Source organism: Notamacropus eugenii, chromosome 1, assembly GCF_028372415.1.
Source record: "Notamacropus eugenii isolate mMacEug1 chromosome 1, mMacEug1.pri_v2, whole genome shotgun sequence".
In the NCBI taxonomy this organism is placed as follows: Eukaryota; Metazoa; Chordata; class Mammalia; order Diprotodontia; family Macropodidae; genus Notamacropus; species Notamacropus eugenii.
Window position 1 is genome coordinate 20,212,200 of NC_092872.1, and position 25,176 is coordinate 20,237,375.

Consider the following 25,176-nt stretch of genomic DNA (forward strand, 5'->3'; position numbering starts at 1 on the left):
CATGAAAAGGACAACGCCCCCAATGCAACTGGGAAATTTCATTTGTCTTAGTAATTATGAGCCACCACCAACAGCTTGTGGGTGGTTTATCATGCCTCCCCAAAAATATTCTTTGTGTAACTAATGAAAGTGCTCCTCGCTATTCCAGTTGGTCTGGAGCCAACAGGACGCATTTGTCTGTGTGCCACCCCCAAAACCATTTTGAGACACGGAGAAAACATGGCAGAATTTTTTGTTTTAAAATGCTACCCATATCATGTGACTATTGCTGTGGCCAAATCCACCCATTTTCATTCAAACCAGATCTGTGCCACATGTGAAAAACTAATTTATATGATGTTTATTTCAACTAAGATCCTCTTCCCAGGGTTACTTTCTGATTGGCTCTTGACTGGTGATGACTGACAGTTTGCCCCAGAAGCTTACTTTGTTAAGGCCCCTCTAAAGAGCTGACCTCATCAGGTTGGAGATTACAGTCTCTGAAGAAAATCTAACAGGCCACTCTGAAGAATACTAATGCAACGGGGCAGAAGGGACCCCAGCTGGTTCATCTCTATAGAGAAGCTCTGACTCAAAGTCCTCACTACAGCCTTTCTGGAATGTACTCCCCAGCCTGCTGACATCAGCACCCAGGGAGGCATGACCACTCACTCTCCATAGACAAGGCCACCCACAAAATGATTTTGATTCCAAGACAGGAGATTGTATTCCCAATTTAGTGCAATGGAGATCAGCACAAATGGTGATCTGATTTAGTGGACATAAGTCACATAAGGTAATACTAATTATCAGTGACCTAGAGTTGAGAAGGGGGAGGCAGCAAACCAAAATCACAGTCTCATATAATTAAGGGGTTGAATATCAAAGTTCAGCCTATTATTACTTAAGGACATCTGGATGTCTTAGAGGTATGAAATCCAAAATAAAAGAATTAAAAAGCAGCTGAAAAAAAATGTTAAATGTAAAAATTTTTGAAATCTTGAAGTCATTGGTTGGAATGGGAGGGTGGAATAGAAAAGCACATGCATTTAGATGTGTGTATTTCATGTAAAAATATTTGCAAATCACATTTACTTTTCTTTTTTCTCATCACAATAACTTGTAGTATGGAAGTGTTCCCATATGATGGAAGTTTATCTCATATTTTGCTGAGAGGAAAAAAAACGAAAAGAAAAATGGAGAACAGCCTACATAAAAACATTTGCTTCCATCAAGTGAATATTATCTAACTGTGCCTCCTAAAACTAGTGGGTAAGCAATTCCAAGTTTAGTTAGATGATTTTTCCAGAAAACAATAAATCAGCAGAAATTCATTTATTATTTCCACAGGGCATGAAAATTAGTCAACAAAACCAAAGCAGGATGGAATAATGGAAAGGGTCCTTGACTGAGATTCAGAAGATTTGAGTCCATGCCCTGTTATTACCTGGCTGCATCACCTTTAACAAGCTCCTGGAACTCTCTAGGTTTCAGTCTCCTCATTTGTGAAATAAGAAGATTTGACTGAATGGCCTCCAAAGTTCCTCACAGTTCAAGAATTTTCAATTATGCAAATAACTTTTTTTACTTCCAAAAGAAAGCACTTCATTTTTGGTTATTACTATTTGATTATTTTGGTTATTACTCATGCGGTGGATTGTGAAATGAGCTAAAAATTGGTTTAAATTTCTGAATTCAGATAAATTCAAGTTTTTGCCTCTCAATAAAAAACATAATTTCTTATACTCTCTAGTCACTTTTTTTTTAAAACATGGACTCCTCGGGAAATCTGATGAAGTCAATGGGTTCCTCAGAATATATATTTTTAAATTTATAATTAAAGACAATGCTAAATTTTAGTTGGCAGTTAGTGGAAATAAATATATATGTGTGTATGTGTATTTTTTTTCCCTCACTTAAGTTGAAGTTAAATTTCCCTGAAGGTGATCTACAGGTCCTTAAGGTATGCTTTAAGGAGTCTCCAGGTCATAAGACCAAGAGTGAGCTGGGTTCCAGTGATCCTGCAAATCTTCCCATTTCCAAACCTCTAAAATTAATTCTCTTGGTCCTCTCTCTGCCTTCTGAGCAATTGATAGTATTAACTTTCCTGTTTCTGATCTCTATGGGAATAAGCATATCCTGCTGCCTGTCAATCCCTCTTCTAGACCTAGCCAGAAAGAATCACAAAGAGGTCACAAGCAAAGACATAACTGATTATGTTTTGTTTTATGAAAAAAATACTATCTTGCATTTAGAATTACAACATTCTTTTATTTGAGATATGCTGTGTTATTTTCCTCAAAGGATAAGAGTTTCATTAATCTTTTAGCTAATTTTACACTTAAAACTCATTCTGTTGCTTATAGAGACATATTATCTCAAGCATCTTGTTCATATTTCTAAAAAAAAATCTAATATTGAAAAACAACAATGCATGTTGATGTTGTTTGAAATGCGGAGGGGTAGGGGGGTAGAGAAGATAAATTGTAGAAGGAAATTACTTACTCTTTCCCCAATTTGGGGTAGAAATTCTATTTTGATTTCCCTTAAGCTGACAAATGTCAGAACATGTGGCCCTAAAGAGTGCTTCTGTCTGTTTTTAGGGAAATTTAGTCACTCACGAGTTAGTACTAGTTTTCTAGTTTTATGAGGTTAAAGCATTGTGAAATGTTATTCATCTGATTATGTGGGTGTTTATTTATAGATAACTGCCATCATGATTTCTTGTCTGTCAAATTATAATTATTAGTGACACAGTTAATTGTCATTTCAACTACCTGGTAATTACCAACATGTTTTCATGTGATGACAAATCCGTACTTCAGGTTTAAATTGGAAGGGTCATAAGCTTTCTCACTTCCATTTTAACCTTCATTCATGCCTTCTTCAAAATAAAGGAATCATGGAAACTACTGATAGTCTTAAATATAATTTGAAATCTATCACATTAAAAATAATTGCTCATATATGGAGTAGAAAGGCTTCTAGGAATCCCAGTTATAACAAATGGAATTGATTGATAATCCTCCTAGTCATACCTAATTTAGAATGATTTATCAAAGAGAGGACCAGTGAGGGAAAAAAAATATGATCTATCTTTTCCCCTAAAAATCCTCTTTGCATGATTCATTCTGGGATAGAAGTGACCCTAGGTTCTCAAAGTCCATGACAGAAGAGTTCAAGCTCTAGCAGGCTCTACCAAGCTCAAAAGGCTTTGACTCCAGGCCTGGCAATGATAACTATGGGTCACCCAAGAGCTAGCCCTTCTAATAGAAGAAAAACACATCACCAAAATTTTGGCCATTGGGTGATGATTTTCTCTTTTCAGGCCATGACAAATCACTGAGATTATCTGCGAGGTTCCAGAATTAATTGCATTCTGTGTCTGGCATATGTCAGATGCTTAATAAATGTTTGTTGACTTGTTGATTTGCACTACAGCATAGAGTATCCCTCCTGATGAAATCATGGATCTCTTGAAATACCAAGATTAAAATCCACCCAATATATTCCACAAGGCACTACTTGTAGAGATGGGTCATGGTTATCATTGGGTGCTATGTGTCAAATGCCAAAGACAACTCATTTTACTGGGCCTGCCTGATCAAAAGCAAGGGGAAAAAAAGCAAAGCAAACTCAATGATCTCGGTAATATAAAGTTTCTGTGACTGGGGCTCAGGGCTTTGAAATGTAATCCTGTACTTTGGTTCTCCTTCAAGTAGACACCTATGGAGTTAGTCATTTATCTCAAGGCTTAGTCCTACTTTTTGGAGGCTATTTCAGTTATCTGGCATTGGTTTTTTCTGTTCTACAGTGAGGTTTATTGCCTGGGCTTGTTGTTAAGCACTTCGTTGAAGTAGAGAGAAGCACATAAAAGTACACAGGTAGTTTTAGGTCTAGTGATAAATTCATATATATCTATGCTGTAATCGGGATTTGACAAGCACATTTTGCTTCCCTTTCAGAACAGTCATATGTGTACAATCATTTAGGAAAAGACCCCCATGTGTATGGTATGAACTCATTATTTGTTTATGAATTTATTATATCCTATTAGGAAATAAGTCATAGAATGTTAAAATTGTAAGGGATCTTACAGATCATCTAACCCAGTAAGGATTACAAGTAAGGAAACTAATTTGGCCCCAAGGAAGTTAAGTGACTTGCTCAATGTCACACAGCTAGGTGCGGTTAAGCCAAGCCTACAGCTCCTGACATGCAGTTCAGTGTTCTTTGCAAAATGAATTTCTCAAGGAAGGGGATCTTGGAATTCTTTTACATTGAGTAAGCATTGTCTTGGTGTCATAATGAATAGTCAACAAATACTGGCTGGACTGACTAACAGGCTTTCTGAGTAACATTTGAGAGACTCTGTCGCTCAAATGTTATCAGACTGAGGAGCATTGGAGGTACTGAAAGATCAAGGTACGAGTCCTGCCTCGGACACATACTTGGTAGGTGGTCACTTAATTTACTAGTACTCCCATGGTAAATTCCTAGGACAATAAATTGTAAAAGATCTGCCTTTCTCAGATAGAGGACATTTTGTACACTGATAAAATCATAAGTCCAGATGCAAAATAAAACAAAATAAAATGAGTAATACTCACTTTTATATCAGTAACTAGCTGTGTACACAGCACTGCAAAGAGGAAAGTCAGTATCATACTTCAGTAAAAATAAGAAATTAATGAGATGGATAAGTAACTTCTCATTTTTTTGCTGTTCAGTCATGTCTAACTCTTCATGATCCCATGTGGGGTTTTCTTGGCAAAGATACTAGAGTGGTTTGCTGTTTGCTTTTCCAGCTCATTTTACAGATGAGGAATTGAGGCAAACAGGTTAAATGACTTACCCAGGGTCACACAGTTACTTAGTATTTGAGGTCATATTTGAACTCAAGAAAATGAAGCTTCCTCACTCCAGGGCCCAGCACTCTATCTACTGTGCCATCAAACTGCCTAGATTCTCATTTAACCAAGGGCTGGGCCAGCCAGGTGGCACAGTAGGTAGTTCGGGAGGAACTAAATTCAAATCCAGTGTCAGATGCTTAGTAGTTATGTGATCCTGGGCAAGTCACTTAACCCTGATTGCTTAAAAAAAAAAAAAAAAAAGAAAGAAAGAAAAAAGCTGATCTTTACTGTCAGTGATACGGGAAGGGACACAGTTTGTTCACTGGAATAAGGGCTAGATTTGGAGACTGAGGATCCGGATCTGGATTATGTTTCTTACGTTTGTTCACTGTGTGATTGTGATCAAGTGCTATCCTTTCTGAACCTTAGTTTCCCCACCTGTAAGATGAACTAAATGACCTCTAAGGTTCCTTCTAGTTTTAAATCTATGATCTCTGAGTTTCAAAAATGACTGTCTGCCTGTTTTTGATCAGACAGGAAAGCTAAAAGCAACTTTTCATTTGGCATTGTAGCAGTGAAACAGAATTTATTAAATTGGAAGAATAAAAGGTAGACTTTTTTTCTTTCTTTTTCATATTAGAGCAATTTTTTATGAGAAATTTCTGGGACCCTCAGAGGACGTGTGTAGCAATGGAGGAGAGTGACTTGACAAAGAAAATTGAGTGGTTACAGGCTCTTAAAACAAATATTCTTTGGATATAATTTGGTCATAATGGAAGAAGGAAATGAGTGCTCTGAGAGAAGGTTTGGACTTTAGCATATTGTGACCTCTTAAATTCCATCTATAACTCAGAAATGATTATACTCCTGGAAAACCATTCTTTTTTCTGAAAACTGACCCATCTATCAAGATCATAGTTGCTGAGCCCCAAAGACAAACAAGCCCAGGATAAATGTAGAAGAGACGCGTGGACCTTTTCTCTTGGTTGGGATTTGATAAAAGATCTATGTTTTCTGAATCTGTATGATCTAGAAGCTCAAAATGGCATTTGAATGATTCTTATGAATTGACTTCATTCCCACCAACATCTTGGAATGTCCCAGAAGTTATAACAATAAAAGCAGACAGTTCAATTTGTGGTGTGAGCATAACTGTGATCACCAATAGAATCTCATTCTCAATCAAATGATTTCCTCAGGTCATGTCAACCATTTTTGATGTTGATTACTATGATCATTTTCATGTTAATACCTGCCAAACTTGCTGCACAGTAATTAATCTTTTCAACATCTCATAAAGGAAAGGATGCCTTTCTGCACCTGGAAAAAGTGAGGTCCAAGGAGGTTAAGATGAGTCCAGGGTGGTTTGGGTCAATGGCATCATTAAAGTAAGAAATCTATATCTATCTATCTATCTATCTATCTATCTATCTATCTATCTATCTACCCATCTTTCTATAGATAGATATAGATATATATGTATATATATAAATATATATGTATGTATATATATATATATACATACATATATCTTTGTCCATATCTCTATCTATATCATCTATATCTATATCTATCATCTCTATCTATATCTGTATCTATATATGTGTATACATATATCTACCTCTAATACTGAGCTTAAGACCTAAATTCTCCTTCTTAAACTTTTTGTCACTGTCATATTAGGAGATGAAAACTTGGAGGGGAGAAATATTATTTTGAGTTGCCGATGAAAAACAAAACTTCATTCTTTTATGTACCCTTTGCATGCTTCAAAGATCCCAAATTGTAGGGTCAATACTCCCCAAAATTCCTTTTTTTGAAGCAAGATTCTTCCGATGGCATTTAGAGTTGATATCAGAAAGACTAAATTTCCAAATACCTAAAGGGCAGAGGAAAAATGTATTGTGGGCATAAGTAGACTTGATAAAAAGCACAAAACAGATAATTCAGTAGAAGAAACATTTATTTTTATACCTACTATGTGCAAGGCAGTTGGGTTTTGTGGATAAGATGCTATTTAAATAATTCTTACTTTTAAGGATCATAGTATAATGAATTTAGAAGAGAAATGCCCTTATAGACTACTTGGTCCAATCCCTTCATTTTATAGATAAGGAAATTGAGACCCAGAAGTGTGAAGTAATTTGCCCATAATCGTACCAGTAGTAGGTGTCAGAGATAAGATTTGAAACCAGGTCTCCTCTGACTTTAGACCCAGCACTCTTGCCACTCTACCACATTACCTCTGGTTTATATTCTATTTGAAGGAAGGGAGGAACCTACCAATGCAAAACACCAACATATATACAAAGCAAATATTCAGCATTTTCAAATACAAATTAATTTTGGTTGCAAAGAGTGAGGAGCACTTACTGTGGAGATTAGGAAAGGTCTTCTGTAGGAGGTGACACTTCAGAAAAACCATTAAGGAACCATTGGAATCCAAGAGGCAGAGGGGAGAAGGTAGAGTAGTCTAAACATGAAGGACAGCTCCCACCAAATGAGAGGTAGAATGTCACATATGCAGAAGGGCAAGCAGGCTCGTTTGGTTGGAACACAGAAGAGGTATAATGAGAAATCCTTTGGAATCATAGATTGAAGTCAGATTACAGTTGTCTTTAAATGACAAACAGAAAAGTTTGTATTTTATCCTAGGGAGCTACTAAAGCTTCTTGAGCAGGGGAGGTACATGATTCTGCTTTAGGAATATTAATTTGATAGAGATGTGGAAGATGGATTGGAGAAAGGGGAAATTAGACCTAAAGGAGGCCCATCAGGTGACTACTGGATTGAGTACATATATGACTGGAAAAGAACATGAGGCCATTAGGTAGAAAGAAAGAGAAATAACAAAATGAACAACTCAAGGGCTACCCTAGTGCCATTAAGTTATCAAAAAAATAATGAGAGAGCTGGGTTCATTCTCTTTGAAGGATAAAATCCAAATAGGTTCAAATAGGTTGCTCTTTGCCTTTCCCTTTTTCAGTATCTGGTAATAAAAAAGGATCCGACGCATTTATACTGCATCTAATTGATCAAGTTTAGAGCAGTAGTACTTACATTTTGACAAGGTACAATCACTGACTTTGCCTAAAACAAAGCAATGAATCTCTAATTGCAATTCAGATATCAGCCCACTGAAAAAGGAATTTAGAAGGATATAAGGGCCATTTATATCATTTTAAGGTTTATTAATATGGGACAGTACATAAAAATCAGGATCTAAGCTTTCTGTACCATTGGACACAGATGCAAGTGTTAGGGGAGTTCATTCATTCAATCATTTATTCAACAGACATTTATTCAGCATCTATTATTTTCAGAAAATTATTCAGGCCCTAGGAGAGGTGCCTAAATTTATATAAGATATTATCTATACTCTCATGGAGTAATTTACAATTCTTAAAGTGACTAAGACAAGAACACTGAAATACACAGTATTAAATGAATCATTTATTCTACAGGTACAGAATTGTGTTCTGTGAAGAACAAGAGTTGGATAAAATGAGGTGGGGCTTTGTCTCTATACCATTCCATCTCAGTTCTAGCCATTTTCTCTGACTGCCATTCCCTCCATGTTTGGAATGTTCTCCTTCCTCATATCCATCTCCTGACTTCCTTGAAGTCCCAACTAAGATTCCATCTTCTGCAGAAAGCTCGTCCCAGCTTCTCATAATTCTAGTGCCTTTCCTTTGTTATTTTCTATTTGTCTTGAATATAACTTGTTTACCTGTCTCCTCATTAGATTGTAAGCTCCCTGAGAACACAGACTATCTTTTGCTTATTTTTTGTACCACCGAAGCTTAGCACGATGCCTGGCACATAGGTACTTAACACATGTTTCTTGATTACTGATTACTTGGGATATGAAATGACCAGTTGTTATATTGTTCAAGACATTTCCATAAGTATTTCTGGTGCTTCAAAGAAAGGTTGTTAGTAAACAGACTATCCAAACATTGCAAAGGAATGTAGACATTAGGGAAGCTTTTCTAGACACTACCCTGTGAAAAGAACTACGAACTCAATTTCTATCGATATGAAATATATTGACACTGGTACTTTATTGGGGAACCTCACTTGAGACCTGAAAGGAATGAAATCTGCTTACACTCGGTGGGAGGGTGTAATTGGCCCTTCCACCAATACTAAGTAATTCCTTTGCCCTCAAAGATCTCTGGGCAAGAGCAATCACTGGTTGGTGAAAAGAAGGTTGTTCAGTTGTTTTAATTGTGTCTGACTCTTCATGACCCAGTTTCGTATTTTCTTTGGCAAAATACTGGAATGGTTTGCCATTGCCTTCTCTAGATCATTTTACAGGTGAGGAAACTGAGGCAAATAAGGTTAAGTGACTTGTCCAGGGTCACATAGCTAGCAAATGTCTGTAATGGTAATTTAAATGAGAAGATCTTTCCCATTCATTAATAGGCCCATGTGACCTAGCTGGGTCACATGGCAGTCTGAGTCACATGGAGCCTCTGGTAGAAGGAGTTTGCTCAATGGGTGGAACAGGAAGAGGCAGAGCTAGAGCAAAGCTGAGAGGAAATTGGTCAGAATCTAGTCAGAGCTAGGAAAGATGCAGGCAAGCAGAGGCAGCTGGCTAGTGTGAATGAGAGAGCCAGTTGTTTTTTAAGGGAACCAGTTGCGATTTGTTTTAGGAAGTTGGATTGTGGGAAGCCTAGCAGAGTGAAGGTTTGGGTATGGTGTTGCCCTCTGCATTATTGTGTATAAAATTTTGTTACTAGGATGGATTTGGCTTTCCAGTGTTGGAATTTGGCTTTCTGATGTCTGAATAAATATTTTGGTTCTGTCTTCCATGTGGAGAGCCTGTTGTGTTTCCCGATTCAGAATTGCACTGGGATGGTCATGGCTGCTGAAGGTGTTATAAATATCGCATTGACATTACAATGCCTGAGGCCTGAGGTCTTCCTGACTCCAAGCTGGGCACTCTATCTACTTTGCATCACCTTGCCCCAACATCACCTAGCTGCTCCTTTGTGAAAGATGTGGAACCATCAATAGATAGCAACAGCTAACTGCCACTATCTAGTCTTTAGCATATAATCATCTTTAGCTCTCCCACCCCTAGTAACTGTTGATCACATCAAGGGATTTCTGACCTCAGGCACCCTACCTTCATCTTGGTGGAATCATTCCTCATTCCATCATTAGAGACCCCTTGTGTCATCCACACAAGTTCTGAGGCTTTGCTGATGCCACCTCTAGCTGGAGCTACAATCTTTAATGGCAGCATTGGCAATGGTACTGACATACTGAGGCCTGTCTAGGTGGATGACTCTACAGCTTATTGTGCTCACTTCAAGTGTTCTCATTCCCCTGATTTATGAAAGTATGTGAGGAACTCAGAACTCAGAAAAATATAAAATAAACATTCTAGAGCTGTATCTGAGTGATCTGTCTCAGTTATCTAAGTATGCATCTTCAGCACATGAACTGATTGACCATAACTGTTTCCTTAAATAGATGTCTGATTGGACCTCTTCCCTAGACATATCCATGCATGTCTACAACTTCCCTACAGAGAGTTCACCCAAAGTACCAAAATCCTTCTTCACGTTCTTTTGATATTACATAGATATCAGTGGAGATGCCTATTCTGTTTACTAATGGTCCCTCATTCTTGATCATTTTTCTGGTTATAAACTTTACTCATGATATTCTCTGTAGAATTGCTGTATAATTTCTAATATACATGATTGCTCAGATTTGCCATGTATGCCCTTTGGGCACCACTCCACTTTAATTTTTCGGTGACCGTTCTACATGTCCCGAAGCAATGCACCATCATTGGAAGAATAATGATATTCAAAAAGAGGAGAGGGTGTTTCAGGAAGAATGGGTCACCAAAAGCACCGTTCAGTTTCTCAAAAGGCAATCCATTTTCTTTCTCCTGTTTTTGGACTACCACATTGTCCATGTGCAATATCTTTAAATTGCAGATATGTGAACTGTTGGATTTTGTTCAGTTGTTTCAATCATGACCAACACTTCTTGAGTCTATTTTTTTTTGGTTTGGTTTTGTTTTTGGCAAAGATACTGGAGTAGTTTGCCATTTCCTTCTCCAGCTCACTTTATAGAGGAGGAACTGAGGCAAACAGGGTTAAGCGAATTGCCCAGGGTTACATAACTAGTAAGTGTCTGAGGGTGAATTTGAAATCAGGAAGATGAGTCTTCCTGACTCCAGGCCCAACACTCTATCCACTGTACCATCTAGCTGCGCAAACTGTTGGACAAAGTCTGTATATACACTGGATACTTAATAAATGAGTTTTGTAAATCTTTATATGATGAAGCAAAATTCTGACAGGATCCATAGGTTTCAAAAAATGTAAATAGGCTGTTATATTTCCACAAAGGCCCCAAACATCCTCTGAGACAGAAATGGCCAAACATGCATCATTTGCATGGGTTAGAAAATGAAGTTTATGCCCTAATGTTGGTAAAGTCAAGCAGAAACTTTCAGCAAAGTCAAAACACAGCTGATTAGCACCAGTACTGTTGTTCAGTCAAAATGAGCTCACATTCACCTTCTGAACAGCCGAATCTTATTGCTATCATGGCCTCTCTCATAGGCCCATTCATTTCTGAGGTTCTCTAGGCTCAAAGCAATTTTCACCTGCTCAGAAACCCCAAAGTCCAAACATCTCTGCTTCTCCTTCTTTTCTCCCTCCTATAGTCTCCAGTTTCTCCATCTTCCTCTTCTTTCTTCCCTTTCTATTTCTAATTCCTTTTAGCACAAGTTTCTTAGTTTATCTCCGTTACTAACTGGGAATGACCTCCACTTTAGTCCTCCAGATTTCCTCAATGGGACAGATTCCAGGTAAGAGGGGACTGGGGCTCTAAGTTACCTTAAGCACCAAAGATCGCCATGTAGATGCCATGTTCATCCTAAAAGAACAGGCACACGCTAAAAAAGCACAGGCAAACAGTGCTTTGTTAGAGGTTTCCTTTTTCTACCTCTTCTTCTTTTTCTCCTTTTCCCTCTGAAACAATCAGCTCCACTTTGTGGCTGAAGTAGGAGAAGCAAATAAATTGAAAGTGAAACTGAGAATTGGCTACAAAGTGAGGACATCTGCAGAGGCTTGCAAGGAAATTTACATGCTTGTAGGGTTTCAAGTTACATATTTTTTGTTGCCTGGTAACCAACCCCACAGTTCCCTTTCATGTTTTATTTTTCTCAGTATCCTCTGTTTATAGTGTAATTACTACTGTGACATCATAATCCCACCATTGAGCAGCTGTCAGGGGGCCTAGCTGCTGAGTAAACACTGTTTTACAATCCCTACTACTAGAGGTTGATTTACTAAATAGATCAATATTTGGTTTGTAGGCACAAGGATTAAGAGGTGGAAGTGCCTTTTGAAAAGTCTCCTCTCTTCCCAGGGTCCCTGCACACCTGAGAATGCTACAGAGAAAAGAAAAGGCAGGTTCACGGACAAAAAAAAAGTTACTGAAATGGAATAAAAGCCGCCCAAGATTTCCACAGATGGCTTTGCAAGGAGTAGCTTGTTTTAAGAAGACAGCCCTATTTGGGAATTAGTAATGTATTGGAAGTTCATGGTTTTAAAACAACTGTTCTTTTTAGTAGGGCTCCTCACTTAAGAGAATTCTTTGCCTCCAGTTCTTAATCCCTTTTAAAAAAAATCTTTCTAAATGGATATAAAACCAATAGAGATGAGAATAACTACTTAGGTAAACACTCTGAGTCTTTCCTTCTTCCTTCCTTAGACAACAATGGTCCCACTGTCCATATTAGTTGAGATGCCCCCAGATAAATAATTTTATGACGAGTATTTCTCGCACCAGCTGACTAAATGATAACTTGGTGACACATTATTTCCTCCACAGAACATATTATGGATGCAAACAACGGATCAGAGAGTCACCAATGACAAAAATAGGGTAGAGAGGTTGCATGGTTCAGTAAGAGAAAGAAACAAATGATGAGAAGGAGCAGGTATGTGTGTAGGGGGAATCTGGTATCTAGTGAAGTGAAAGAGATGAGAGAAGTATAAATAAAAAGAATGGTGAGAAGGGGAGATGATTTAAATAAATGACAGCTGAAGGAAGGGATATTTACAAAACACATATTAACTAATTACCAGGATGCCACTTTATACTAATTAATTATTTCATCAAGTAATTGTGGCCTGCTTCAGAAGAAATGAGTATGCAATAATTTCTTTTATACTTTGTGAAAACATGCAAAATCTACCATTTATTTAATGTGGTGAAATAACACAGATAGTAGAAAATAACACTTTGAGGTGTTATATAATAAGTGTATATTCTTCAGGGGAATGACTTTTAGGTTAGGAATGGAGGAGAGAGAGTATGGGGCCTGGGGTCTTGGGGAGATACTGGATCTTAAGTAAAGAACAAACCTTCTGCCAATATAAAGAGCGATTCTTGCATCACCTAGGATAAAATAGTAAGAGCTAAATGTCTGCTGAACAGACGAATAAAATAAATGAATAAATTTGGTATCCATGTTATCCTCAATGTCTGGACCAATGATTTTATCTATGAAAGGTTATGCAGTCTCAAGTCAGTTTCATATTGATCTAGATTTAGATTTATAGAGATAACATTCCTTGGTGGTGAAGGTGTCCAAGGTAACCTGTTTCCAAGATCTAATTTTGTGCGTGGGAATCTTTCCTTGCCCTGATTTCCAGGCCCAAAGGCAGGCTTGGCAGGACTTGGAAAGGGGTGGTATCATATTTGCCCTTGTGTCCTTGGCAAGTCTTCCCTCTCTTCTGTTCTATTAGGCACAAGCACCTGTTCTACCGCAGAGGTGGCTACATTTCACTGGCAAACCTGAATGACAACTGAGGGTGAAGCATCTGAGGATAAAAGGCTCTCTGTCCATGAAAAATACCGTGATCATTAGCCAGAATGCAAAATTCACTACAAACTGAACATCACCTGTTAAAAATGATTGTGAATTTATTTTATGCTGACAAATGCAGCATACCTTTCCAGAAACTACCCAAGCCATCTAGCCCAGCTGATTGAGGCAGCTGATTGCTCCAGGATATGATTTATTCACTTTCCTTCTAATCTGTATTCTCTCTAGTCTGGGGTCCTTTTTTGCACACCTCCTAGGCAAAAGTGTACTGCAAATGAATGCATACAAATGAGACAGAGGATAAATTGGATTTGTCTACTTTCCCCCCATATTGTACCCTTATGTTGTTAGTTACACGACTTGGATTACAGAAAACTCACTGAAAACTTGGCTCATTGGATACTGAAGTCTAATCATTTCTGAAATGGAGATAAATATTCAATGGAATCATTTTGATGTAGTATAAAATGCCAAATGGAAATCTAGAGAAATGATTTCTCTTCCCCTTTAATGAATGATGTGAACGTAGGCAAGTCATTTAATTTTCTAAAGGTTCAATTTCCTCTGTAAATTCATGTTTGGATTGATTATATTTCTCTCTTCCCACTTAAATGCAACATCACTTAATGTTTTGGGGGCTCACTTTCCTAATCTTTAAAATGGAAATAACCCAAAAAAACTACCTCACAAGCTTTTGGGGAAGTCAAAGGCCATGCTGTGTGTAAAATGCTTCGCAAAACTTTAACGTGCTATGTCACTGGTGATTGCTCCACAGAAGTCCTCTTCTTATGGCTCATCCTGAATTCTAAATGATCATTTCAAGCGTACACATATTTTTCCTGGTTCTTTTAAATCGGGGGGGAGGATGGGGGGAGGGTGGGAGAAACAACTTCAAATATTGGATCATAAACGAACTTAACTTCTCTGGCCTCAGTTTCTTCATATGTAAAATAACCAGTAGGCTAAATGACTCCTTCAGTCCCATCCATCTTCTAGATTAATAATCTTATGCTCCTACAACTAACATTAGCATCTAATGACCAGACTAAATAAATGAAGATGTTTATCACTGAAGGGTTGGCTACCGGGTGATGAATTACTTTGCCCACGATGACTCATAGAAGTAGCTACTAAAGAAATGAGGTGCTAAAGGCATTTCAGGAATAAAGAATGAAGGGGCCGAAAGAAGGAAAAGGGAAAGTGGAAGGAAAGAAACAGAAGGAAAAAAAGTCTCTTCCCCCTTCTTGATAAAAGCAGAATCACATACCTGAAGATGGAATCCATCCTCCCTTTTCCTAAGGTTAATTTATCCCTCCTTAATGTAGCATTAGTTCTGCAATTTTTGCTGGAGCTTTTATTTGCAATGCAAAAGTGACTCTGGAGTTGTGCCCATTAGAGACCAACAAAATCCATCCAGGAGGGGCTGGGCATCAGTGTCCCCAGTCTTGAAGCTAAGGACAGTTCTTTGATGACTGAGATATGAGGGAGGGACTCCTCAGTGCTTTCTGTCTACAGAGGCTCACACCAGAGGAACTGGGGTTCTGGTTACAGCAGGAAAACTTCACAAGGATAAATAGAAAAACTTTGATCATCAGAGTGATAAAAAAAAAAACAAAACAGTGGATGAGGCTATTATTGGAGGGTATGGACTCTTCTCCTAGAAAAAGTCTTAAGGAAAATAAGTGGGAAAATTTCAACAGCCTTGTTGTGGAATACACAAGACTAAGACATCTGGGTTTGAATCTATATACTCCCACAAACTAGCAGTGAAACACAAAGCAAATCTTTAATCTCACTTCCTTCATCTGTAAAGAGAGAGCTTACCTGGATTAACTCTAAGATACATTCTATCTCTAACAACATATCAATTTATAAGCCAATGGTTTTGGGAAGAATCAGTCATTCACCTAAGACTGTGTAAAACAATGTAAGACAATGGGACACTGTCCTGGAGTGGGTTTGTTACACCAGAGACTAGACTTTCCATCCTGCTCTAGGATTCTAAAATTGCAGTGGATTGCAACAGTAAGATCCCAGAGAACCTATAGCCTTATTTCACGGTTACTACAAGTGTCTAATATTTTTTTGGTCTGGGGCCTATAGCCACACCCCAGGATTCTCCTTCCAAGCTTTATGACTCTTCTGAGTTTAAATGCCTTGACCCTAAAGATCCCAGAGCTAATCTGGAGAGAAATTTTAGCAGTTTAGCTAGTTTCCTACAAGGTTTTTGATGCACACTAGTCTATATCTAGAGAGGCCTAATCTTTCCCACCTCCCTCCCTCCCTCAGTACAGCCCCTGGGGCTTCCCTGCAAATTGTAGATTGGAAATTGACTTGATTCAGTTTATGATTCTCCTGAATGATTTTTCCAGGAAGTTAGAGCCCCACTGTAGCTGCACTCCCTTATAATACTAACAATTCTTTGCTTATCCTTCATTTTCACAAGGTGATGTCTTGGCTTGTGCAATTAAGTGAGGCAGAGTTGCACAAAGTCATCAACCTCACTCCCTTGCAGAGTCACTAAAGTCCAGTGACAAGATAAAGTCAGGATGACCAATGATGGCCTTGGTTGACTTCAAGTAGGGTCCACAGGGCCTACTTTTTTCACTTTCATATCCATTCAATCAAAAGTCTCCACATGCTGGGGGCAGACACCCCCCTAGCTCTTTAATGGCCTGTCAGTCACCCTCAACCAGGTTTAGCCAATTTGTTAAGATGGTTTACTGGGATATGGCTGCTACAAATGCTACAGCTTCATAGAGGCACAGGTTAGAATTGACTGCCAAGTGAAAAGCAAAGGTAGATAAGCAGCCCTGAAAAAGGTTCAGCAAAACCTCACACCAGAGGTGATAGTTCTCCTTGAACACATATATACCCCAATATTAATATCATATTGTACTTATGTAATTATATACATATATACATACATATATGTATACATATACTTATCTATTTACATATAACATATATGGTTTCCCATTCCTTACATGATTCCATTTTCATTTCATTCATGTGAAATAGGAGGAATATTATTACTCATAATTAATAAACTAAAAACTGAATTATAAAGAGTTTAAGGAGTGACCCCTAAGATCCCTTTTGATTTTAAAAATCCTATGGCCTTTCACTTCTCTTTGAAATTGTCTATTTCTTCATTTCTTATAACACTATATTATTCCATTACAGTCATACCACAATTTTTTCAGTCATCCCTCAATTGATGGGCATCCATTTGTACCAAATGATGCTGAGCAAAATGGGCAGAACCAGAGGAACAATTTATACCATGAATCAATATAGTAAAAATGAATAATTTTGAAGAATTTTATTGACTGATAAGGAAGGAGATGAACAGAATCAGGAGTACAATTTATGCGATTTTGACAATTCGGAATGCTGTAAGAACTCTGATCTGCAATGACAATCTGTACATCCAGAGGACCAGTGATGAAGATTGCTACATATATCCTGACTTTAAATTAAAACGATGAGATGAAAATGACGAATGATACATAGAAGAAAACCTACAAAGAGACAAAGAAAAGATGGACAGCTTTCAACACAATGTGCAGTATTTAATACACAGGCTTTCTTCAAATGGAAACTTATTGCTATATATTTTCAATCCTCTTATGTTCTGTGCACTTGACATTTTTTTCTTTTCTCATTTTATATTTAAGTTTATAATGTTTCTTTTCCTTTTATATCATATATTTAAGTTTTAGTATTTAAGTCTAAAATAAGAAAAGATTAAAAAACACCTTGTTATAGTAAAACCTTTCAATGTAAAGCAACATTTATTAAACAATTACTGTAAAGTACTCTCCTAGGTACTGAAAGAGACAGAGCTGATTAATCAATAAACAAGCATTTATTTAAAAAAAGAATGACACATATGTATGTGTGAATGTATGTACATATTTATACATATATACATATGTATGTTATATATATACATATATATACACACAGTGAGAGAGAGGAGAGAGAGAGAAAAAAAACACAGCTAATGAGAAAAATTGTTTTGCTTGACTATGGATATTTATTATGAGGAATTTGTTGGGTTTTTTCCTCCTTTTTTTTCTTTTTCCAAAACCATGAGGGTAAGAGGGAGACCATAAATTTATATAAATTTAAAAAAGAGAAAATTTATTTTAAAAAAATCCTATGACCTTATGACTTTCTCAAACAAGGTCATTAAGTTAGCTAATGATATAATACTAGAACCCAGATATTATCTAAGATATCTAAAAATGCTTTTTTCCCTTTACCTTGGGGCAAAAGTATTTGGGACTGAGAGTGAAAGCATTAAGAGCAGCAGCACTGAGTAAAGACAAACCAGGAAAGTAATCACACAAAGAAGGGGCTGTCTGACATTCATCCTCACTCAGACAAGGAAAGAAAAGAGGATACAGCAGAGGGACAGTGTAGGCCAGTGGAGGAACATGAGATAGGCCAAGAGGTGACAATGGTAGTGATGGCAAAGAAATATGTCAAAATGATATCTGTCAATAACCCTCCTCTAAGTTCTCTCTGCCACATAATCGATAATCATTCTGTTATACACAGATCAGTGTTCTTCCAATTTTCACAATGGGAACTTTATCATCCTGAACTTTATCTTGGAAAGTCCATGAGAAAATAAGTAAAATTATCTGAACATTTTCCACACCAAAAGAAGTAGAAAGGAAACCACTATCAGTACAAACCAGGATCTAAACTTCCAGTTCTGTGAAGGAGCGGAAAGTAAGTATAGAAAGAGAGAAACTAGTAAGACAAAGCAACTACTGAACAGCGTTCCTATTGTAGCTCAACCTCTTACAACCCATGTGACCTTGGGTAAATCACTCCTCTCTCTAATCTGAACTCATTTCTTCAGATATAAAAGGAGGGAGTTGATCTAGGGGATCTCTAAGGTTCCTTCAGCATTTAAATTCTGTAATCCCATATGTCTCTTTGTCTTCAGGCAAAACAATCTTTCTCAAGAAAATTCATGATCTTTTACAACCCTTTTTTCCTGTGGAATTTGGAAGAATTATGATAGATATCATTCTAGGGCAGTGGAAAGGTAGGAATGATTCCATAAGTTTTGCTTCAGTTAACTGATAAAGGAAGCAATAAAGTCGCCATGCCTAGAACTACTCAGTACAGCAGTTCTAGCTCAGACCATGCAAGACTTTTCTACGTTTGCACTGGATGAGAACTAGTGTGGGGTTGACCTGTCGCTTGGCTCCAGATGTTATTGGTTTGCAGCTACCACTTTTCAATCATTTTTGTGGGTTTTTTTTAATAGAAATACTTTTGTTTAGTTTGTTTTCTCTCCATTTTGTTCCCATATACATGAGATTTAGAGAAAAATAAATTTATACATGTAAGGCACCTTAGAGTGCTGGGCCCAGAGTCAGAAAGACCTGAGATCAATTCTGAAATTAGAAAGTAGCTGTGAGATCCTGGACAAGTCATTGTACTTCTGTTTGTCTGAGTTTCTTCAACAGCAAAATGAGGATAATAATATCACCTACCTCTCATGGGGTTGCTATGGAGACAATATTCATAAAGAGTTTAGCACAGTGCCTTCCACATAGTACATACTATATGAATACTTATTCTCTTCTCTTCCCTTTTCCCACATTATCAGGTTTAATCTCCTGTATCAGTAAGCACCCCAACATACATGGGAGGCCTTCAATCACAGGTTCTTAGATCTGCATTCATAAAAGGAAAGGCAACTTTTGAGGGGTTAACAATTACTTTAATCAAGCACATGTTTCATTCACTTAACCAAGCACATATATTGTTGACCTAGTTCAGGGGAGTCAGCACCCTGAGCTTCAAAAAAAATACAGAGAAATCAAAGATCAAGAGACATGGCTTCCTATGCCTGACCATAATTCAACAGACAGTTGGACCCCAACTGTCTGACCATAGTTACCGGAGAGGGGGGCACTGACATCTGTGTTTTCAAAGCCAGGGGAATCCTTAAAGCAGCTTTTCAGAGTCCTCCTCTGGTCAAACAAATACTTCCAGTCAGTAAGCCCCAAAATAAAACTGCACCTCAGAGTCTTTATATACTTTTTAGAGGCCAGGGGGCATCACATTTCTTGAGAACCAGTGCGTCATTAAGAAAAGGCATGGACCTTTGGAGAAATCTTTCCAAGCCAATGAGTGGGAAAGATTCTCTTTAATCGCATTCAAATGGAGGCATTATACTTCTTGATTATACTAAAACAAAAACAGCAAAAGATCCTATTTTATTTGCCATTATAGCTCTTCATTTTATAAGTGAAGAAACAGAGGCTAAGAACAATCCTTAAAGATAGAAACCGTCACTTTCATGCCTAACATATAGTAGTCACTTAATAAATGCTTGTTGATTGATTGAATTGACCAAGTTCATATACAGTTCATTGGAAATATCAGTGATTTCTTACCTTTAAATATTACCACTAATGAAAACCAGTAGAAATTGGGAGAGGAAACTTTGACTCTAAAATTGCTAAACATATCTATTATTTTTTTTTTTTTTGCCAAACACTTCTATTACTTTGATTTTTCTCTATAGTTTTTCAGGCAGTGGGACTTACTGATTCAGGAAGAAAATACAAGGATAATCAGGCACGTTTCTGAACAAAAAAGATAGGGGGGACTGGCAAATACTTAATACAAGGTATATTCTTATTATTTTTCAATAAAAATACAGTTGGTGAGCAGAATATGAGTGGACAGTGGATAGTGGGTCTTTGGTAAAGGATTCTTTTGGACATTTCACTCCTGAAACTTCTATTTTCTCATGTGTAATATGGGGAGAAGATTTCCTTCATATCTATGTATACAACATGCCTTAATTATGTATGTGTGCATAATATATATATATGTATATATACATATATCCCATATAAGACCAAAAGCTTTGTACAAATTTGTTTTGCTTAAATCCAATTCACGCATGAGTCAAGCCATCACCCTGTGATATCATTGGTCTCTCTGAAAATGAAGGATGAAAAATAACAACTACATGAATGAATTACTGAGAGAAACATACTATGCTTAGAATTCCCTCTGGGGGAAAACACATTGCCTGATATCAAAGAAAATGCTGTTATTTGTTGCTATATTTCTTATAAGTTGCCTAAAGATAAAATTTGAACATTTGATCACTTACAGGCCATCAGAGAGCCTCCCTGCCATGTTGAATCACATTCCACACATAAAAGCTAGAGCAATATTACATATGTAAAATCATTTCCATATTGCATATAACTAGCCGGATACTTAGTCTAAATTTTTAGAAAAGAATCATGTGTACTGAATTTTGCAAAGAATATCCTTTATTGGATTATGGTAACACTTTTTTACTTCAGAGAATGCTTATACCGTCAATCTAACTTCCATATTTCATACACAATTTGAAGATCTGTGATTCTGTCAGAAGGGGCAGGTAGGTGGCACAATGGACACAGTGCCTGGCCCAGAGTCAGGAAGTCTCATCTTCATGATTTCAAATTCTGCTAGTTTGTGACCTCACACAAGTCACTTAGCACTGTTTGCCTCAGTCCCTCATCTGTAAAATGAGCTGGAAAAGGCGATTGCAAACCACTCCAATATCATTGCCAAGCAAAACCCAAATGGGGACAAAGAGTCAAAAACAATTAAACAACGATGATACTGTCAGTGTAGATGCACATGTCACCAATCAGATTTCAACCCCTCTCTGACTTAGTAGGTTCAATTGAAACAAATATGCATCAGGTGCCTGCTGTGCACAAGAAATCCTAATATAGTAGGTGCTGGGAATAAAAGCTTAATACATAGCAAACCAAAACAAAATAATCTCTTTCCTCAAGGAGCTTACATTCTAATGGGGGAAATGGTATCTATTTCATTCTAGCAGTGATAGGGAGGTATCAAAGCCATGGTACCCTGAACCAAGACTATACAGGATCACAAGAGCCAGCTGTTAAATTTTCAGTGGGACCATTTATGCCTGAGAAATAAGTACATACTATAAATTAGGCCTGACATATTGTTTTGTTAATGAAATGATAGAGAAAATGATTATAATATTGATTAAACTTCTAAGTGCGCCCTGAATACATTTGCTTTTTCAGGGAGTCAGTTGTTAAAACATTTGTCAGAACACACCTACACTAAAGACTTTAAACACGGAATTGATGAGATTAAAATTGTTCTTAGGAAGATTATTTTAGTAATTATGTAAAGCATGATTTGGAAAGAGGAAAGTCTGAAACTAGAAAGACTCATTCAAAGCCTATTAGAAAACTTCAGAGGAAAGTTTAAAAGAGCTTGAAGAAATTAGGGTAGCATCTGCGTGAGGAGGACCAAAAGGTACAAAAGACGTTGTGGAGTTATAAATGGGAATAATTAATAATTCATTAGTTTGGTTATGGGAGGTATAACAGCAAGGGAAGATTCATGAAAGACTCTGAAGTTGTTAACAAGACAGGGTGCAACGGTGAGAGATGAACTGGAGAAGGAAAGGGCAAATCAATACAGTGTCTTTGCCCAGAAAATCCCAAAAGGGGTCACAAAGACTAGGACACAACTAAAACAACTGAACAACAACACAGTGGCGAAGCTGTGGTGAAGATGATGAGTTCTGTTACACCCATATCAAATTTGAAATAGTTATAGAACAACCATAGCCAGGAAATGACTATTGATGATGTGAGACTAGAGTTTAATAGACACAGTAGGGCTAGATATGGATTTGGAGGTCATCTGAACAGTGATGATAAATGAACCTTTATGAACAGACAGAATCACTAAAGAAGAGTTAGAGTTATTTAAGAAGCACAGTCAGGATAGAGCCTTGGGGGATAGCCACTCTAAGGAAGATGGAGATGGATAATGATCTAGCAAAGGAGACTAAAAAGCACCAAAGATATAGAAAGGGCAAGAAACAGGAGAGAAAAAAAAGTTATACCAGGGAGAAGAAAGTATACAGGAAGAGTATGGGCGATAAACCATGTCAAGTTACCATGACAAAAAAAATCATCACTTTGCAGCCCAACTGGTGATGAACCTCTCCATATCTTGCCATGCAGGTACTTATGCAACAGACATATGATTCACCACCTACCAGGATTTAAATCCTTCTTGATTAGTAGGACTGATCAGAACTTGAATTTTGCTGTCACAGTTTTTAATAACCCAGGGTCACCATAAGGCAGGGGTGTTGTGGGGCTCAAATGAGAAAATGCATACAAAGTACTTTGTAAACGGCAATTGCTGCTGTTTTATTATTATATCACAATTATGACCATTAGCCTAAAGTCACCAGGTCAGCATTCTGGTGGTATCTTCACTCACTGAGCTTTCTACTCCACTCCTGCAGAACTTAAGTAATGTTTATAGAGCAATACAAGAGAATTCTGGTAAATGTTTAACAACCCATGTATGGACATGCACTTCTAAGTGTAATCTGCATTATTTATCCACATTCAATTATAGACTATCAACAAAATAATGTCTTCTTGATATGTAATGACTGAAGATTTTTGAGATATAAATCCTCACACTGAAAATTTAGCAATTGACTTTCAAAGCTACTTAAAGCTGGCTCTAGCACATCCTTACCTTCATGCCAGGATGATACCTTGGAGAGGAACTTTAGAGCTTATTAACATTGTGCCAACATTGAACTGGGCATCCAGTAGCTATATAGTGGGATCTCTTCTCACCATAGTCTTAGACGAGTCAATTAAGTTCTCTGTTTTAATGGTACTTCTTCAGATAAGAATATTAAATTATACTGGTATTATTTTTGTTTACGAGAGGAATAAAAAGATAGGGGGGATATCCACAAAAGAGTTCTGCAAATAACTTAAGATTTGCCAATAGGTTTTAAGAGTAATGGACTGAAGGATATGGGTTTATTTTAAAGCAGAAGAGACTTGTGAATCAGGAAAAATATTTGAATTTATAAAGGGGTGATCTATGAGTAAAAGGATTGTTTAGCGCCAGGATTCAATTAAACAACTTCCAACAAGTGTTCACTGTTTCTATTATTTGTACCAGATGACCTTTGAAATCCTTTTCTGTTCTACAGCTATTATTCTATGATCATTTGATTTAATATGCCAGGCATTATGTTTCAGTTCTAGCAGTATATTTCATTTTATATTTTTACATTTCAAAGAATTTATATAGCTCTTTAAGGTTTGCAAAGCACTCTACAAATATTCTTATTTGGTCTTCACAACAACCCTGAGAAGTAGGTGCTATTGGTAATCTCATTTTATAGTTAAGGAAACGGAAGTAGACAGAATTTGAGTGACTTGCTTAGGGTCACACAATCAATAAGGGTCTTAGCAATATTTGAACACAGGTCTTCCTGACTATAGGACCAGCCCTCTATCTATTGCATAACCTAGTTGCCTAGAGGATATAAAAATGAAAAAGGACAATCTCTGCTTACTACCTTTGTGACTCTGGATATATAATTTAACCTTTCTAAGGCAAGCAGGGTTAAGTGACATGGTAATATAGCTTGTAAGTGTCTGAGGCCAAATTTGAACTTAGAAAAATGAGTCTTCCTGACTCCAGGCCTGGCCCTCTATCTATTGTACCACATAACTGCTCCATGGCCTGTAGTAGGTGTTTAATAAATGCTTCTTCCTTTCCCCATTTCTTCTATCTTTCCTTTTCCCCCTCTCCACTCCTCCATTTATTTTTTTCTTTCTCCTCTCTGAAAGTCCAAGACATGGATGACTAGTAGAGAATCATTGTGGAGTGAGTGGTATTCAGGACTGAGAATAGGAAGCTGTCTTTCTGGTTATTTTTCCCCTACCTCAAATTGTATCCATAATGCCAAATTACTGTCAAGTGACATTTAAATTTCCCAAAATTGCTCCAAACCACGCTACTCTACTTTCTGTTATTCATCCCTATGGAGACTACCCAGAAAATTTAAACATGATTCACTTTAATGATTCATCAAGTTTCTAAATTAATCAATGGTATTACATTACAAACATGATGGGACATGTATTTCAGAGCTGCTCAGGGCAGGGGGAGAGATAGCTGGACTAGGAATCCAGCGACTACCTAGCTCTGTATGTTGGGCAAGTGTACTCAATTTTCTGGCACTCAGTTTCTTTCTTTCTAAAGGAAAGAACTGGATTAAATGACCTCTGATATCCTTGTAATCTGTTTTCTATCTTTTAATAGTTTAGGATTTATTTTTTGTGGCACCTGAGAAAAAACAATGATAAAGTTGTATAATTTAAAAAATCAAATCAAAGGTAGTTAAGAATGACAGACATATAACAATAAAACTGTATTAAGATGGAAAACTACTAGTAATATCAAAACTTAACAACTGAGACCACTGGATTTGGAGACAGAAAACCTAGGTTAACACCCTGCCTCCACTATTGTTTTCCTCCGTGATTTGGGGCAAAAATTACTTTTACTTCCCTAGACCTCAAGTGTGGCATTAGAGGGTAAGGCTGA